Raw genomic sequence first — 19808 nt, 5'->3', positions numbered from 1 at the left:
CGGCCAGCCACCTGCATTATTTACAGCACAGCAGTAAACCTTAGTTTAAACTCAAGCGCCCCCTCGTAAACCCCACAACCCACCGGACTGTCTCAGACTTATGGCCCTGTGCAATCAGGACACCCAACACTTTGACAACACACAGCGAAACATCCATAATCACTTCTAACAAGACAGAAAGACCTGTACCACCCGCCCCAGTCCCCGAAGCTTAGCCCCTCGACCTATGGTCCCGGTCAACAGATCACAAGTAACCAGGCCACGATATATTACCTCCAGATCCCTCACAAGGTGCATTCCTCCTGTGTTGCATTAACCTATTGAAAGATTTACTAAAGAGAATAAAACTGTAAATGACTGAATGACTGCAGTGTGCATGGCAGAGGGCAAGTAAGTCAGAAAAGGCATTCATCTCTGCCACAGGCCGCCTCGGCACACCAACACCGCCCGGATGAACTCAAGCCGACCTGCCAGGCCCAGCCCAACCCACGAGGGTGACCAGTGACGTCCTCCAGCCAAGACCAACCACACCGCAGCAGCACCTATAGTTAGTCGTCGCCACCCAATCCCAATGAACTTGTGCCCCCTATAGTATGTAGGTTTTGATGACGTTTTTTGTAAATATATACGCCTGTCTTTGCTATTGTCAGACAGAGCGCTCTCGGAGTTTGCAGAGTTCTTTGCATGCCCAATTCTGATTGATAAACTCCCACTTACGCTCACCCGCACTCTGTCTTGGCCTTATTCCCATTTTGGGAGAGTCCTTCATTGTCTCTCATTGCGGGGAGGATCGTGCTGTTTGGGGACGCATGCTTTCAGTGGTGACCCCGATAGCGTGATTTTTATTTCTTCCTAAACTCCTTATAACCGTCCCCGTTTGGCACGAGAATCTCCGGTCGAAAAGGGATACGCACGGTGAGCCGGCTCCAGGAGGCTGCCCGCCAACGGCGACCGGTACACTAAGAAGTGCGCACTCAATAGAGAGGGGGTACGGGATCCCGGTTGAAAAATCCCCTTTGAGTACCGCTCGCCGGAGCCGGGGCTGACTGTTGAGCTGATGGCGACACTGCCTGGACGGACCCAGTTTCGGAGAGTATCGGTTCGAGACGGGCACGTGAGTACTGAGTGCGAGCGATCTTAAGGGGAGCGGGGAGTGAAGTGTAGGACAGGAAACCAAGAGGGGGGTACGCAGATCTACTAAAGATCATCTTAAAATTTCCTTGCTTTTTCTTTGCATATGGCCATTAGGATTAAGAGGTGAATAAGAGATAAAAAGTGACGGGAACCTAGCTCCGAAAGGGGGTGGAAGGCGGCGCCGCATAGTGCTATCTTGACTAGTACTGGGAATATATGAAGACGTGGAGTATAAAATAAAAGTGTTCAGCAAAAGGGGACACAGAGTACATTCGTGACCGCTATTACTTTTTTCCTTTTCTTAAGGGTAGGGGGGAGAATAAAGAACTGTGATTAGCACAGACTTGGGGAGACAGTAAGAGAAACAAAGTCCTATTAGAAGGAGGGGAAAACAGGGTAATATCTATATATATATATATATGCGCATCTAGATACTCAAATGAGGCGATTAGGGACAGCCGGCTAGGGAGGAAAGGGAGGGCAGCTTGAATGGTGAATGGTGCCAAGAGGTGTGTGCACCTCGTATGTGTTAGAGGAGATTTTGACGTTGTGAATGTGTGAACGATTATAAGTGCATAATAGTTAAATGGTCATAATAAGTGTGGTCGGATAAAAGTTTTTTTCCTCTCGGCAGACAACGCCAATATAGTGGAGTGAGTGAGTATCTTTTTGATTTCGAGTCTGACTTTGTGAAACCAAAGGATGGGTTGCTCTTGTATGTGCCCCTCAAAAAGAACATAATAGATATTGTGTACGGCCAGTTTTGTATTGTGCAGACAGGGAGGGGGAGAGCCCAAAGGGACCCAACATTGCATGTGAAGTAAAATATAAAGAATAATATTGATACGACACTTACATTGTAGTTGCAAACACACGAGGCACATCAGCACTAAGAGGGCACAGATATGGGGGCTGAAACACCCTTATCACATATTTGTAAGAATCTCCCGGGATACGTGGAGCGGATTAAAAAATATCATGACCAATGGGTGACCGAGCTAAAAGGGGAGGGGTTACCTCAGATTTGGCCCGAGGGAGGGTTGTTTGATAAAAGTGTCCTGGATACAGTGGCCACATGCATTTATCTAAAATACAAAGGAAAGCAGCTGCAAAATAGGAGGGAAATATTGGATCTGTGGAGGTTATTTGAAGAGATACCACCGCCTAAGACACCAGCATTAAATCCTGATCTCCCGTCCACCACAGACAATCCACTGCTAATACAAAGAGATGTCAAAGAAGGCTCAAGTGTAGCGCCACCAGTAGAGGTAATAAGTTTGTACCCGATAATAAAGAAGCCTGTGCCCGCAGAGGGGTACAGTGATCCCACTTACATACCTCCCCCGAGAGATACTACACCCCTCCGGCCCACAGCACCTCCGCCATACGAAAGCACGAGAGAGCGAGCCCAGGCAGGCGCACAAAGGGTGGATATAGAGAAGCTCACAGATGATTTAGAATCAAGACTGACGATAGCAAAGGATGAGCTCTCGAGGATAAAAGACATATGTGAACGAACAGCACTAGATGCAACTAGATCAGGGCGTACGTCCAGAGCGCAAGGTGAAAATAGAAAGCCCGAAGAGGGGTGGAAAAAGGGCGAGATTTTGTTCAGAATTGAGGAAGAACCAACGCGAATAATAGAAGTAGGGCCCGGAGAGGGAGATGTTGTAAGTGAAGAAAGGAGGGGGGAATTAGAGAAGAGTTGCTGTGTGATATAAGGGACGAGGTAGAAGAAAGCGACAGGTTGAGTATGGCGATAGGAGGGGGAAGCGAAGGGGAGGAAGGTACGTGTTCACTGAGAACCTTGGATGATGAGTGGACGGGGCGACTAAGGAACAGAGTGGGAAAAATGGCATCACTAGGGACATCAACAGATCAAACGGGTCCGGACGGAGCGACAAGAGGAAGGCTACAGCTCCCGTTGATACACAGGGGAGGAGGGAGGCCTAACTATATCCCATGGGCACAGATGGATAAAGCCAATTTATTAAAGCTATTACCCCCGTTGTCAGGAGGGGCAAGTAAGTGGATATACGCCTTTGAGAAACATACTGCCGGGGTACCCCTAGCCATAGGAGATGTAAAAAGTCTACTCGTATCATCAGTAGGTGACCAGGCTGAAAGGGTATGGGTTAAGGCCGGTTTCCCGGGAGTAACGTTAGACTGTGACCGCCATGATGGGGCATCCTTCAACACGGTGCGTGCCAGGGTGTGGGATGCCTTACGCGAAACATTCCCAGACACACCGGACTTGCAGTCAGTGATGCAGTGTACAATGAATGACGGGGAAGAGGCTATGGATTACATTTTTCGGGTCCAAGAGATGTGGAGAGCAGAAACGGGCACGCCCTGGTATCAATCGACATCTTTATTTTATTTCATTATAAAGAGAGGGCTCCCAAAGGAAGTGCAGAAGGCGCTTGACAAGATAGCAGGTATTGAAGCAAAGGGATGGCCAGAAATTCAAAGCATAATAGTACACCATTGTAAAAGAATCAAGGAGAGGGAGAAGGAGGTGGCGCAGAAAAGATTGGCAGACGAGGCGAAGTTAGTACAGTCAAAGTTAGTGAAGGTTGCAGCAGCAGTAGCCGCGCTGCCACACAGTAGGGAGGGAGATGAGGAGGAGGAGGGGCTGATAGCACTCCAAGGAAGGGTAGCAACTAATTGGACAGGACCAGCACAACGGCAGTGGACTGAGCAAGAGCAAGGTGGAAGTCCGCAGTGGCAAGAGTGGACCCCTCGAGGGGGACGAGGTGGGCACAGGGGCCGGAGAGGAGGCGGACAGGGGTATGGAGGAATGGGAGGAAATGGATGGCAGGGTCCCAGGGGCCCCCAAGGGAGTTGCTGGAACTGTGGACGATGGGGACATTACTCCAGGGAGTGCAGAAGTAGACAAAACAATGGGTTCCAGGAGGGGGAGACTTATGGTCATCCACACCCGGGAAGCCCATACGGTCTCCCAATGGGACAGCAGCACCTAAGAAACCCCGGCCAGGGTACCATGGGCCAGCAACAAGGACACCAGTATAGGACACAGAACCACCCCCAAAACAATGACAGCATGCAATACACGCCAGGCAACCCTTTCACGACAACAGCAAATGGGGCCCCCGCGCCAGCACCTTACAGCGGCATGTCGGTAGTTTCCGGAAATGTCTTTACTGAGGGAGGGGCGACGAGATACCCCGCATAGGACAGCCCACAGAGAACACTTGCGTGTCCAGTTCTATCCACCACCTACAATGCAGCAGAGGAACCATTGGTAGGGGCGCAGATAGGAGACAAGCAGTTTATATTCATGGTTGATTCGGGAGCGGAGAAATCATGTATCAGAGAGGGCCGATTCCCGTTATCTAACAGGAAGTTAGAGACGCAGGGGTTCTCTGGGGCTGTAGTTGAAGTTCCTTACACAGAAGCTTTGGATGTGACAGTGGGGGGTAAGACTGTGAAGGCACCCTTATTATATTACGAACATTCCCCAATTAACTTGCTAGGGAGGGATCTCCTGAGCAAACTCAACATGACCATATCATTTACCGAGAGAGGGATAGTGTGTTCCACACCCGGGATATGCCCCTTGCGTGCAATGCTGGTAGTGCAAGCCTACACAACCACGCAGGAAATACGAGGACTGCCACAAAATGAGGAAATGTTTATCAAAGGGCTGAAGACTCTGGCCCTCATAATTCCCGAGTTGAGAAGCATGGACTGGAGGATCCCGGCGGAGTTCCTCTTCCGCCCCATAGTATGTCCCAACGCAGCACCAGGGTCAGTGGTATCGTTAGATTTGCACGCTGTGCAAGTGTCAGCAAAAAGAATAGCTGTGATCGGAGTGGACGAGGAAGGGTGTGAGTGGCGCACAGTGCTATGCACAAACGCCAACATCGCCCTGCGAGAGGTAACAGATGAGGATCTCTTCTCAGACTCAGAAGGGGATGGTGAAATAGTGATGGAAATAGCGATGCCCTGTGATATCTTAATACAAGCAAAGGAGACTCCCGTCCAATTGATGACAGTGGTAGGAGCACCACCGTCGTTTTTTGATGACGACATGAGGCTCGTACCAAACAACTTATGGACAACAGGCCCCCATGATGTGGGACTGTTGCATGGAGTACAGCCTGTGGTAATAAAGCTAAAACAAGGAGCAATTTTACCACGAGTTAAACAGTATCCTCTGTCTCGTGAAGCTGAAGAAGGGATAAAAGAGACAATAAACGCCCTACTAGCACAAGGGATAATAGTGCCTTCAAACTCCCCATGTAACACTTGTATTTATCCGATCAAAAAAGCAAAAGGGGGGTCTTGGAGGATGATACAGGACTTACGCCCCCTCAACGATGTAATTCAGAAGGAGTTCCCTCTAGTCCCGAACCCCGCATCAATACTGTGCAGCATCCCGAAGGAGGCATCACATTTCACAGTAGTGGATTTGAAAAACGCATTTTTCTCTATTCCCCTGGCTGAAGAGAGTAGATACCTTACCGCCTTCACACTAGGGGGTAAAAGGTACGAGCATTGCAGATTACCACAGGGTTACTGCGAGAGCCCGAGCATCTTCAATCGCGTATTACATGAAGACCTAGGAAACCTATCAGTTGAGAGCACAATTATTCAGTACGTAGACGATTTACTAGTTTGCGCACGAAACGAAGAAACATGCAGAACAGATTCCATAACATTATTGACTTTGCTGGCCAACAAGGGGTACAAAGTGGACAAGGGGAAGCTACAATACTGTCTGCCAGAGGTCCTGTACCTAGGACAGCTGATTTCGAGAGATGGAAAAAGAATAATACCAGACAGGGTAGAAGCCATAAGATCAGTACAAGAACCCACAACAGTAAAAGACATGCAGAAATTTTTGGGAATGTGCAATTACTGCCGAGCATGGATATTAGATTATGCGGCATACACTAGGCCCTTATTACAAGCATTAAAGGTGGCCCAACAGGAGAACAGGAAGGTGGAATGGACGTAAGAGATGAGTTCCTCCTTCCAAACACTAAAAGAGTTGATTTCAAGCGCCCCAGTACTCGCAAACCCTGATTATGGACGCGAGTTTTATCTATTCTCCCACTGCAAGGAAACACTGATGACAGCAGTCCTGACACAAAAAACATCCCTAGGACACAAGCCATTGGCTTACTATAGTGGCACTTTAGATGCCGTGATGCAAGGCCATTTCGCGTGCGAGCAGTCACTCGCTGCAGCCGCGTTCGCGATTGAGAAAAGTGCCACAATAGTAATGGGCTTCCCTGTGACATTGTTTGTGGAACATTCATTATTTGCAATACTCGAGAGATCAAAAAGCACTACGAGATTATACTGTCCAGTGCCAACATCCATATAGTGAGATGCAAGACAGTGAACCCCGCCACATTCATTGCAGAAGCGTGCACGCTCGAAGACATGCAGAACCACGATTGCGCAACCTACACAGGAGGAAGTGGGGAGGAGACAGTGGTGTGTGAGAACGCTCTAAGCGAAGGGGAAGTGTACTTTGTGGATGGGTCCGCATCTATTGACACGGACACGGGAGAAAAACACGTTGGCATGGCAGTGGTGAGGTTAGAAGACGGTGAGTATGAGACACTGGTACAATATCGTCTCCCATCACATTACTCCGCGCAGGCAGCAGAACTGATTGCACTCATAGAAGCACTACATGCAGCAAAGGGTTGTGCAGTGACGATATACACAGACTCAGCTTACATGACAACAACAGTACATGGAGGCCTAGCAAGATGGGGGCGGAGGGGCTTTAGGAGGGCAGATGGAACACCTGTACAGCATGCAGAATTGTTAAAAGAGTTAATTGAGGCCCTGCAAAACCCCACTGCCGTAGCAATAGTAAAATGCCAAGCACATACGTCCAACACAGATGTCGTGTCTTTAGGGAACGCGGCAGCGGACACTGCCGCCAAGGAGGCTTCCTATTTTCAGAAAAATGATACAGGTGAATACATGCTTAAGGACAAAACAAACGAAGAGCCCCCAGAGGGATATAATGTCATGCCCATACCACAAATAATAGAATTGCAGGAAGGAGCCAGTGCAGAGGAAAAACTATTGTGGACAAAGCGAGGGTGCAGCAAGTCAGGAACAGACCTGCTGTGGAGGCAAAATAACTCGGGGAAGGTGGTAATGCCAATTCAGCTACTAGAGATTGCATTTCAACAGCTACACTTCCCTGCACATAACACCAAACAACACATCGCAGCAGAAATACAGGAAGAATGGTTCGTGCCCTGTCTCCAGGAGCACGTGTCTCGGTTGGCAATGGAATGTACAACATGCCAAATATACAATTAAGGGATGACATTACGTACTCTCTGGGGAACAATCCCTAAGCCCATTGGCCCATTCAAGGAACTACACATAGATTATGCAGATATGGGGGAAAGGTGTAATGGTGCACGGTACATGATTGTGGTCGTGTGCCCATTTTCAAGGTGGGTGGAAGCAGGACCCTGCGCGCGCCCCGATGCCAAGAGCGCCGCCAAGTTCCTAGTAAGGGAAGTATTCCCGCGCTGGGGAATTTGTGACGTGATCCGCTCAGACAATGGCACTCATTTTGTGAATGAGCTTTTCAAGGAAGTGACTACATTGCTGGGAATAAAACATAAATTATGCTCAATTTATCATCCTCAAAGTAATGGCGTAGTGGAAAAGATGAACGGACTGTTGAAAGGCAGGTTATCTAAACTATGCTTTTCATTAAAAAAGAATTGGATTTACTGCCTACCGCTTGCGCTATTTGAGTTGCGAAACCAGCCAAGCAAAGACCACCATTTGTCCCCGCACGAGATCGTGACTGGGAGACGGATGAACACTGCACACTCACCACTGCGCGAACACTCAGACGCTCACAGAAGCGCCGCGATATTGCGAGATGAGTTCACAGACTATTTAAAAAAACTGACAAGGGCAGCGCGCGTGATAGCAAAGCAATTGTCCCCACCCTTCACTAGAGAAGAGGGAAATGTAACAGGCGCTGTCACGGAGCCGGAGCAACAACTACAGCTAATGCCAGGCGACTGGATATATGTCAGAAGTTTTGTGCGTCGGTGGAATGCACCACGATTCCATGGCCCATATGAAGTAATATTTTGCACACCTACGGCGGTAAAGGTCAAAGGGTTGAGGTACTGGGTGCACTTGACCGATGTACGGAAGGCATATAGCAACGTACAAGAGGAGGTAGATGGGGAGGCACAGACAACAGCAAACGCTGCAACTGAGCAGAATGACTGAATATGAACTTGCGTGTATGTGCTGGTACTGAATTTGAAGAAATGCACAACTGCTAAAAAAAAAAAAAAAAAAAAAAAGGGGAAAAATTTTGTTTTAACCTTCGTCTTGTTGAGTGTGAATGTATATAAATACATATATCAAATTGAATGATGAACTATGAACTTGTATACACCCTTGTCTGTGAATACCCCTCCCCGTAACCCTACCCGCTTCCATTCCCCGTCACATGTATATTGGCACTGTTGGTGCCAACAAAATGTTTACATGTATGCACTCAATGCACTTTTATATCTTAAACAGGAGCTTCCATGGCATCTAACGGGCGGCCTGCAACGGATAGATTTACTAGAATTAGAGAATGGTTAACTGTGAAATGTATATATTCGTATGAATGTGGACTATCTGCGTGCATTATATTGTTTTTTACATTATTATTTGGTCTGGTTACATACTGGTTCATAGCGTTCATCTCTATCGAGATGAACGAGGGGGGAGGGAGTAACAACTACTGGGACCAATACAACTGCAAGTGTCAATGCAACTACAAGGGAAGGTGATTTTTTAATATGGGATGGAACTAAACTTGTGTGGGGCTACTATACTACGTCACCCAATGTTGTCATTTCACACGATGGAGGGCCAAAGGGTGAAAGACAAAACAACACACTGTCCCCACCTGAGATGTCTAATTACAATGCTCACAGCTTAAACGACCGAAATCCCTCTGCCATATCCTGGTTGTATAATACCCCCACCAGCCAACCTGCCCCCACGGCCATAGAGAATCAAAGAATGAGAGAAACACATGAAATATTATATGATGACTGGGTGAAGGGGGGCGGGAATGAGAAAGGGGGGTCTAGGTTGTCTCTTGCCCAGGGAATCGGGAAGAATATGAGGAATAAGAACAATAGACGGAAGAGGGAAGCAGGAAGGAAGAAGTATGATGAGTACTATGGGTTAGGTCTAGATAAGATGGAAGACCCGCGACACCCCCACCAAACAAATAAGTGGTATGCAGACATGAGTGCCACAGCTAGACAAACAACAAACGAGAGCTGTTATGTTTGCTCCCTCATCCCTCACGCATCAGGTACACCCAAAGTACTGTTACCCAAAGAGTTGCCGATTATAGATGCCCAGTGTCTCCTTCATCTCACGTTATGCAGAATTAAGAACACCTTCCAGGCACATGAAGTGACTTTTCAAATGCTGCAGAACGAGAAAACGTGCTACCCAAAACCGTCAGGGGTTGTATGTCTGAGAGAACCATTTTTTGCAATCGAAGGGACACTTTTTTCTGATAGCAAGTGGAAGAATGAAGAAGTAATGTGTAAAGCTGAAGCACTGAGGGGTGTGGCACCGGAGAAATTGCAATGGATAGAAGAAACATGCACACCCGTATGGAGAGAACACATTTCAAAACTAACCTGGGTTACGCCCATCGAAAAGCCTTTCAAGTTGCAGAATGAAATAGACTATGAACTATGTTTCAAAGGAGAGGGGAGAACATCCATGGGGACGAACAAGAAGTGCAACAAAACCCTCACTATCCCAGACCTAAGAAAAGGGACTGCGGCCCTTATGGACACGTATTGGGTATGTGGAAAACAGGCATACCTACACCTCCCCCCGTCGTGGAGTGGCAGCTGCTCAATGGCCACTCTGCACTCAGCTCTAATGGTGATACCAGAAAGCCACATCGATGGAAGCAAAAGGACACAGGAACGCACACAACAGAGTGTGGCTCAACCAACTGCAGTACCACAAATGTATGTCCTGTCTTCTGGAAACAGGGGAGAGGTGCTGACCCGCAACAGACGAGCATCAAACTATATATTAAAGGCATCATCAGAATTATTGGCCCAGATCCCAGACAAATATCGATTATTCAGCTCAGCAGAAACATTTTTTGCCTCGCTCGTATCAAGTGTCCAAGCAAGGGCTAACGCAAAATGGCTCCAGATAACCCGCTGGGAATTAATTCAGCTGGCGAACGACACCGAAGAAGGTTTTAACATAATAAAGGTCGAACTAAGAGCCTTGCGACTGATGACCATGCAGAACAGGTATGTCCTGGACCTGTTGACGGCGATGGACGGCGGTGTTTGCCGAAAAATAGGAAGTGCCTGCTGCACTTTCGTACCTTCTGAAGACGCAGAGAACGGCTCCCTGTCCCATGTGATCGAAGCAGTCCACAACCTAGGAGAAAAAATGAAGATGGAAGGCGGAGCAGAAGACAGTACATGGTTCGATAACCTCTTCTCCTGGGTCCCCTCATGGCTTGGACAACGATGAAATTTTTGATGCCAGCTGTGGTGTTCCTCCTTTTGATTTTCTGCCTGTGCCAGGTGGGTCTTCGAGTCTGTGCTAGCGCAGTACCAAATGGTGCAATGATGATGGTGACAATGGGCAACTCACACGGTACAATAAAAACGGTGCAAGAAGCACAAGTACAAACAGGGGTAGACAACACACCAAGGTACCAACTGGTACCCATGTACCATGACAAGGATATTGTAGATAAGCTTTGGCACACCACCATCAAAGAGCCCCGCATACTAGAATGGTACGAGGAAGTGTGGGTAGATTTGGAAGGAGATGGTGGGTGCATATATCTTACGTGTACTCCAGATGAATACGCCAGGAGAGGTGAGAGTTTAAGGGGGGTGTGCAGAGCATGGATGCCTATCAAAGGAACTCCTGCATGGGATGAGGCGGTGATGGACGAAGCAGAATGTAGGAGGATAGAGGAGTTAAAGAATTTGTTACTTAAGTAACGAAAGGGAGGAAATGTAGGGGAGGACTGGTCCAGGAGACCCCTCTCGCCTGCGTTTCTTCCCCAGGTGAGGGCTATGGCCCATTGGGCGTTCCCTCATGCCACCCGGGCCCAGGTGGTGGAGGGCTCACCCACTGAAGACATTGCCCACACGTATTGAATGCCCACATGTATTGATTACAACACAAATATAGCTAGGCCCAACAACCATTCTTTGCCCGGTGAAGATGGTGTGAGCTCAGCGCACTGTAGCGCGGCCCCCACCCTTGGACAACATCCCTGTTGCCGCAGCACCCTGGCAGATCCGCTGCGAGCATGTTCCCACGAACAAGACGGACATGAGCTAGCGCACTACGCTAACATTGTAACAGTTCACCTCCCGCAGTGTACCATCACTATCAGCATGACCCGGTCAGCAGGCCTGAACAATGAGAAGAACAGTAAAATGGTCCTCTGATGGCAGACAGTCTTTATATATATGTATATATTAATGTCAAGACCTCTTGCATTATTTCTTTCTTCCACAAAATACAAATGCCTGTAGAATGTATTAAAATGAGAGAGTATGCTCCCATGATATAAGCTATGGCGAGCTCGCACCATTGCAGGTGGAGGCCAATGATAAAGGAACGCTCCAGGGATCTGTTCGTTGCGTGTATCACTGGGCAGCCTACCTCACGTGGTTTCGCGCCATAACCAAAGCTAATGCTGCTAGAGTACACGAGAAAGCGGATGCAACTATACTATGAACCCATGTAAAGAATGCGCGAGAGTGCACGTATCATGTGTGAATGTCTGAGCCCCTCATATGCCACCACCGTCACGTACAGTGGCGGGTCGTTTTCTATGTACTCCACTTATCTAACCACTACCTCATTTACTACGAATGTATATGCATGTAACTGAAACACTGTAGCTGCTAGAGTCTAATGTACAAATATGATGCTCGAACTGGGTATAATCGAAACGCACCCAGCAAAGGTTAAATGCATGTTTCGAAGTGATTTTAAATAAGTATTATAGAAAGTATTCAAATGTTTGCGATGTCTTTACTTATATTCAGCAACGCATGAGGGAGATACCTTTGTGAAAGCGTACAAGGTCTCGATGTATCCCCCTCCCTCCCTCAGAAGGCTGCCAAGACAGGAGAACAGAGCCCCGCTCTGCGCTATCACGCCTCCCCCGACCCGACTGGAGTCGCTTCAAAGACTTGTAGCCCCACTCCAGTACCCAAGGCCGCGGCCAGCTACCTGCATTATTTACAGCACAGCAGTAAACCTTAGTTTAAACTCAAGCGCCCCCTCGTAAACCCCACAACCCACCGGACTGTCTCAGACTTATGGCCCTGTGCAATCAGGACACCCAACACTTTGACAACACACAGCGAAACATCCATAATCACTTCTAACAAGACAGAAAGACCTGTACCACCCGCCCCAGTCCCCGAAGCTTAGCCCCTCGACCTATGGTCCCGGTCAACAGATCACAAGTAACCAGGCCACGATATATTACCTCCAGATCCCTCACAAGGTGCATTCCTCCTGTGTTGCATTAACCTATTGAAAGATTTACTAAAGAGAATAAAACTGTAAATGACTGAATGACTGCAGTGTGCATGGCAGAGGGCAAGTAAGTCAGAAAAGGCATTCATCTCTGCCACAGGCCGCCTCGGCACACCAACACCGCCCGGATGAACTCAAGCCGACCTGCCAGGCCCAGCCCAACCCACGAGGGTGACCAGTGACGTCCTCCAGCCAAGACCAACCACACCGCAGCAGCACCTATAGTTAGTCGTCGCCACCCAATCCCAATGAACTTGTGCCCCCTATAGTATGTAGGTTTTGATGACGTTTTTTGTAAATATATACGCCTGTCTTTGCTATTGTCAGACAGAGCGCTCTCGGAGTTTGCAGAGTTCTTTGCATGCCCAATTCTGATTGATAAACTCCCACTTACGCTCACCCGCACTCTGTCTTGGCCTTATTCCCATTTTGGGAGAGTCCTTCATTGTCTCTCATTGCGGGGAGCAGGGAAGATTGTATTCAAACCCTGTACACTGTTCTATATACCGGAATACCTGCTGCTTACTTATATCTATCTAGAATTGCTTCTTTGTGAGTTGAGAAATTTGCAGGGGGAAATCTTAACTTAAATGCCCTCTTTCCAACAAGCCCAAACTGTTCTTTTCCGTGTTTTATATTCTGTGTTGCTATAAGTGAATTCAGCTGCCTCACCTACTTGCTTATTTGTATTGTCACCACATTGGTGATTGTTACCCCATATATTAAAACATGTGTTTGATTTGAATTTGAAATAAATATTACCTTTACGAACCAGCCTGATTCCTGGTCCATTGTGACCTGGGGATATTTTGAGAAGGGGTGTGATATGAGTGGTATATCACTCAGAATATTGAACCTACAAACACAATAAAATAAGTATTTCATTTGCGCAGTGTATACTAGTCTGAAACCAGGGTGTATTTCCTGATCGGAATCCTTAACAACTGACTTAAGCCCCCATCTTCCCTTTTAAAGGCATATTCTTGAACATTGAAATTGATTCTGAAGTATTTTTGACTGAACAACCCTGCCTCTCAGCCCAGAAGACCCTTTCTTATTAGTCATCTGCATTTTCTGCATTTTTCTCACAGTGGCAGGTCTCTAACGTTTATAATAGGTTGTCTACATTGATTATGTATGATCATATTTAAGTTACTACTGTTCTTGGACCTTCATTGGACATTCTTTTATTTGGCCACTGTACTATGGCTATCTGTGTGGCAACTGGATCAGCTCATACCACTCCTGAACATATAGTCTTCCCTCATCCTACACCAGCAAAAGAGGAGGAGGTAGGCCTGACGGGCTTTGCCAGTTTCACCTTAATGATTGGGATCCCTGCTGGGTTAGTAGTAGCATGGGTCTGAATAGGCGGTTTAGCCATTACTCACCCCTGCACTCCCGCTGAGCAGTTATCACAATAAGCAGCACCAGTTTCACCCTAGAAGAGGGCAGATTTTCATGGTGAATCAATGCTAAATCAAACATGATCCAATGGAGTTTAAATCTCCTGAGCAATTGTTGTCCTCAATTATCTCATGGGGACTGATTGTCTTTCACTTCATCATTATACAGACAGCTCATCAAAAGAGAGGGTACAAAAAGTAGAACATTCCTCTATTACTTAAGTCAGAAACTCCTGCAGCTTAAATGAATAGACAAACTTATGTGAACGTTTAGGAGAGTTAATAACACATTGGCTCTAGAAATTCTTTAAAGCAGCTACTGCTGATACGATGGCTGAATGATTCACAGTCAGTGTATGGTATCCGGTGGAAGGGGCTACAATGACAAAACGCCCCCTCCCCTGGTCATGTTGCAAACAATTAAAACTGAACCCAAGTGCCTCAAAATTATTCAAAGCAGAGTGTTCAAAGGGTACAGGAGTGACCCAGTCATGAGCGGGCACGTTTATTGCACCCGAAAATCCTTCAAGCCACTTATTGGTTGCATAAATTCAGGCAGAAATGAGCACTCTGACTATTTTAACTATAACCACACAAAGCACTTTAAGTTCAAAGGAATAGTCACCACCACTGCCCGGATGGAAATATGCAATAGCAGAAATAATGGACTTTCAATCAACTGTTTTTTACTCGTGAAATATGCATCATTGAAAGGATTGCAATCCTTCTAAATCTTCAATATAGCCATGCAAGTGGAAATTGACCATTTCGCCCAGCAACTTGTTGCTTCCCTTAACTCCGCTCCCACTTCCTGCCACACTGGTCAATTTCAAACCCTTTATAATCTTGCTGACTGTGCTAAAAGTGCTGATAAATGAGGCTGCACTACCATCATGACACCCATCAACATGTACACCTAGCAGAAACACAGGCAACCACCTCACAAATCCGAGACAGCATTGGTTAAAATCTGGAGCAACCTCGTAGGTACCATCAAGTCTGGAGCTGCCAGTTTGCTGGTGCTTCCGAACCTCTCTGCAGCGTAGCACACGGCTGACTTAAACATCTTGCTGTCCCAGTTTACATAGGAGGGCAGAGGCGGGGGCATTGCATTGGTTAAGTTCTTACAGGATTACAGAATCTCTGCAGTTATTCTAGGAAATGTGTATGTGCCTTGGTAAATGAATAATAATACATTTCTTATATAGCGCTACACACCCATAGGTCTCAGAACACTGAAATAGCAGAAGACATTATTATACCTCAGCGTGGTATTCAATTTATCGACCTCAGAAGGATGAAAGGCTGAGTTCACCCTGCCAGGATTCGAACCTACCCCAGCAGGCTGCACACAGATATAAAGGGCAAGCGCTCAGCTTACTGTGCTATCTGACCCGCAATGAGCTCAGAGAACCTCAGAGGAGCCGGAGCTGCACATTCAAGAGGAATGAATGCATGCTGCTGTAAGGTCGGTTCCAGTGGCTTCCCCTTGTTTAGCAGTGAGCGTCCCTAAGAAGGTGAGAACCTTTGTGCATCATGTTTTAAAATACGTTTTGTTCCCTTAGTGCTTTGTACATTAATGTGTTGTCCACTTTATTGCTGCATTACATTGTGCCTGTGTTCTTGTTGCTTATGGCTGCCTATGTTCTGGTGTCAAGCTGCATATAGTTAAGTCCGCAATCAATAATGGCAGCCATTGGTTAAATAAAACATGCTGCCTTTGAATGATAATGATGTGTTATTTCTATAGCGCGTACACCTAAGCACCTTACATAGAACATACATATATGTACTGCTGTAGCTGTGATCCTGACCTGTGTGCAGCACATTTAGGGGCTGCCGGTGGAGGTACCCATTTGGATTCAGTTACCAAACAAGATACCTGCACAACTGCGACTTAATCCGATGCCATGAGGATCGCATTCTCTTTCCCCCACTAACTCATACAAAAATCCTGCATTTTCCTAAAACCATTCCACATACAAACCAACTATGCCACGCACACACAACTTTTTGAACACAACCCCCAACACTGACAACAAACAGCAGAACTCCACACGTTCTCCAATAAAACACACCATGTCAACACTGCCAATTCATTCTTATGCCATGGACACACCAGGCCTCCAACATGAACACAAAGACCTTCCATGCCCACCAATCCAGACCACCTAGAAGCAAACCCACACACAGGGACCGGTTTTTCCAAACTGAACCTACCAACACCAGAGGAAAAGCACTTGTGCGCTCTCCCTCTCCCCCAACTAGTAAAATTAACCCTCATTTTCAGATCGGCCAGAGTGCCTGGGGACCATGCAGATGACAATGATGCATGGTATAAGTCCCACTGACAAAAACATTAACACCATAATGAGTCAATGCTGGCATATTTTTGTCCACAGGCAGCATGAAAAAGGTTTTAAATTAGCCATGCTGGCGTATATTGTGAGAACCAAAATGGAAGTGTTTTCCAAGCGAGTTTTGGCATAGATTTGGGCATAGCCACCCAATCACATCCATTCACAAAAGGACATCAAGCATTCAGCAAGACAATCATGCTAGTTAGCCGATCCATCCATCCTCCATTCACACAATCAAACTAATACATCCAACCTTCAACCTATCCATGACTAAACAGTAACACCTGTGAAAAAGTCACACTTATTGATTTTGTCAGTGTTTGTCACTGTTTGATCTTCGATTGGTGCAAGGATTACCATTTTGTTTTTTGAATTGATATGGCTGACATCAACTTTTCAATATTATTTAACAACATATAACTTACACATAATTGAGAAAGGATGAGTAATGGATTATACAAAAAGAAGTCAAGGTACAAAATTCATCATAAAACAATTATACAATCAACTATTTAAGATTAGTAAAAGAAAATTGTGGATTTCACATAATTTACAGTTTCATATGTCTCCAGATCATGCTGTGGTAATTTGGACTTCATCCAGATTATTCATGAGATCAAGTTAAGCAATTCACAATGGAGTAGCCAATGGCTTGAGTTCGTGAATGAAATAATTCATCAAAGGTTAACATTTTGCAAGATGAAAAGTGAATTTTAAAATATCTTTTTCGTAATTTCAACAATTCAGCACATTCGACAATCAAGTGTCTTAACGTTTCCTTCTGAGTCTGACAAAAATCGGCATTTCCCCTCACCGTCTAGTCCCATTTTGTGTTTGTACTTGACGTCATTCCTGTACCAAAGATTGAACCGAAACCGCATGTAAGCAGATCTATACGGAGGACTCAGAGATCTCACTAAGTGTGCAGCCAAATCACTGTACTTTTTGATGTTAAATGGATTTCTTCGAAAGTCTTTGTATATCATGCATAGTGCTCTAGTTCAGATCCAATCTGCCTGCCACAGTTTTGTTTTTACTTTGGCCGGATTCATGAATAAGAGATCTATGGAGATGTCATATTCTTGCAGAATGAGCTGAATTTTGGATCTCCATTGTAAAATGAAACTGTGGTTGGATTTCTTAACATACATAGATATAGTCAGTATATTAATTGGATTTCTTGGTGCAAAGATTCAAAAGCAGGATTGTTTCCCATTTAGAGCAGCTGTATGTCAGGTTGTGCTGATGTGGTTCGAGACCATAGAGCACTTTGACCATTATAGGTTGAAGCTTATGGGGTCAAAAACTATGCCAGCTGTAAACAATATAATGGTTTTTAAACTAGCGGTGGTGCCAGGGGAGAGCAGTGGAGGATGTTGCCTCCCTTGGGGCCCATCTTCTTGTCTCAGTCACCACTTCCCTTTCACCTGCTGGCCAGGGCACTGCACTTTTATGTTTCTTTTAATGTGAGATGCAAAGGACTGTGCACAGCAGTGACAAAGCGCTACATTTGCTGAAGCTCTGGTGTAGGTTGCTTGGCAACCACATTTGCATCCCTATATGAGCCCTGGCTCCACCACGGGTTTAGGCGACTGCTGTGCTTCCTTCTGTACTTGAGAGAAGAGTGAGGGGTGTAAAGGGATTAAAGTGTATGAGTGCAAGTTGTAGTGCCATGCATTTTAAGCGGTGTAGGGTGCAGGGGGGGGGGGGGGGGGGGGGGGTGTGTGTGTGTGTGTGTGTGTGTGTGTGTGTGTGTGTGTGTGTGTGTGTGTGTGTGTGTGTGTGTGTGTGTGTGTGTGTGTGTGTGTGTGTGTGTGTGTGTGTGTGTGTGTGTGTGTGTGTGTGTGTGTGTGTGTGTGTGTGTGTGTGTGTGTGTGTGAAGAAACGGGGGGCCATACTGGCATCACCATTATTACATTGATTTTTTGTGGGGATGTTGGCATCCATTGTGAATGCAGTATCATGTACCCTATTTGTATTGTCTGTGCTGGCAATGGCATGCATTGCATGCATATAATCAAAGGGATTTACAATGGGGATGTCAGCAGATATTGTGGATGCAACATTATGAGAGTGATTGTGAATGTTGGCATATATTGTATGTGCAGCATCATGGGAGTGTTTTTATGTGGGAATAATGGCATATTATGGCATCATGAAAGTGCTTGATAGTGACAGCGATAGCCTATATTGCATGAGCATCATCATGAAAGTGACTACAGTGTCACTGTTTGAATGTCTTTGAGGCTATGACATGAAAGTGATTTACAATGGAAATGCTGGCATCGACTCTGGGTGCAGCATCATTAAAATGATTTATAGTGGCAATTGTCCCATATACTTTGGTCCAACATCATGAAAGTTATTTTACGGTTGCAAAACTGCAATATATTTTGTTCACTCACGCATCTGATGTGTAGTGTTGGGGAGCTAGCAACGATCAGTTTTATGTATGCGTTGTCCTGCAGATCTGATTGTAAATTGTATGCCATGTACCATATTTTTCACAACGATTTTGCTGTAAAATCCCCAATTTCTACCCACGATTTAAAAAAATATTCTTGGAGCATAATTCTCCTGAAACACCCTGCACCAATTAGGGGTCACTCACTATGCTTGGGCACTCATGCAATTCAGAGGAAGTATGAATGCACAAACTATAAATATTTATCAGCCGAAACTGATCTTTAATCATTTAGGATGCTTGCGCCCCCTCAGGAGCCACATGCCCCAAAAGCTGTCCCCACCACTACGGTGAAATCTCTCTAGAATTTCTGGCAAAGGCACAGGTAGAAAACCTGGGAAAGGAATGCAGGTGTCTTAGGAGAAGTGGAGACCATTATGCAGGTGTCCTCTGCCCACAATATAGTGGACTGCCATGTCAATGCCAATGGCCCTCTTTTTGGATATGTGATCAGACACGCCACAGATGCAATTCTGTTTCTAAAGACCAGAAATGACCACTGGTGGCCTTTGCCACTGCTCAATTTGCACAGTGCTTCCTTTAAACAATGGGAATGTTAACATTTGTTAGATAATTTTATTTTTCACTCCATCATTATTATATAGTTTTATTATTATGATATGAATGATAGCACTCAGTAACTAATTAAAGATCATTATTGTTTTCTGGAAGACAACTGAAGGAACAACATGGAACTCTGTGATGGAAAGAAACAATATAGAGACATTAACTGCAAGAAGGAGGGGGCAAGGATAGAAGGTGGAGGAAGGCCTTTTTTATTACAGTAATGTTGTGAAAACTAATGTCACCCGATTAACGCCGACTGTGAGGTTAGCTCATATT

The 19808-nt window shown here is 46.0% G+C and overlaps 1 protein-coding gene across 3 annotated transcripts in view; it reads right to left on the bottom strand.

Moving 5' to 3' along the window:
* The window catches only part of TMEM40 (transmembrane protein 40), a 413366-nt gene that overhangs the window by 245571 nt on the left and 147987 nt on the right, over positions 1–19808 (bottom strand). The window lies entirely within an intron of this gene.

Source organism: Ambystoma mexicanum, chromosome 2p (genome assembly GCF_040938575.1).
Source record: "Ambystoma mexicanum isolate Mex_15411 chromosome 2p, UKY_AmexF1_1, whole genome shotgun sequence".
NCBI lineage: Eukaryota > Metazoa > Chordata > Amphibia > Caudata > Ambystomatidae > Ambystoma > Ambystoma mexicanum.
The sequence above is the reverse complement of the archived record's forward strand: the minus strand, read 5'-3'. Positions and strand labels throughout refer to the sequence as shown.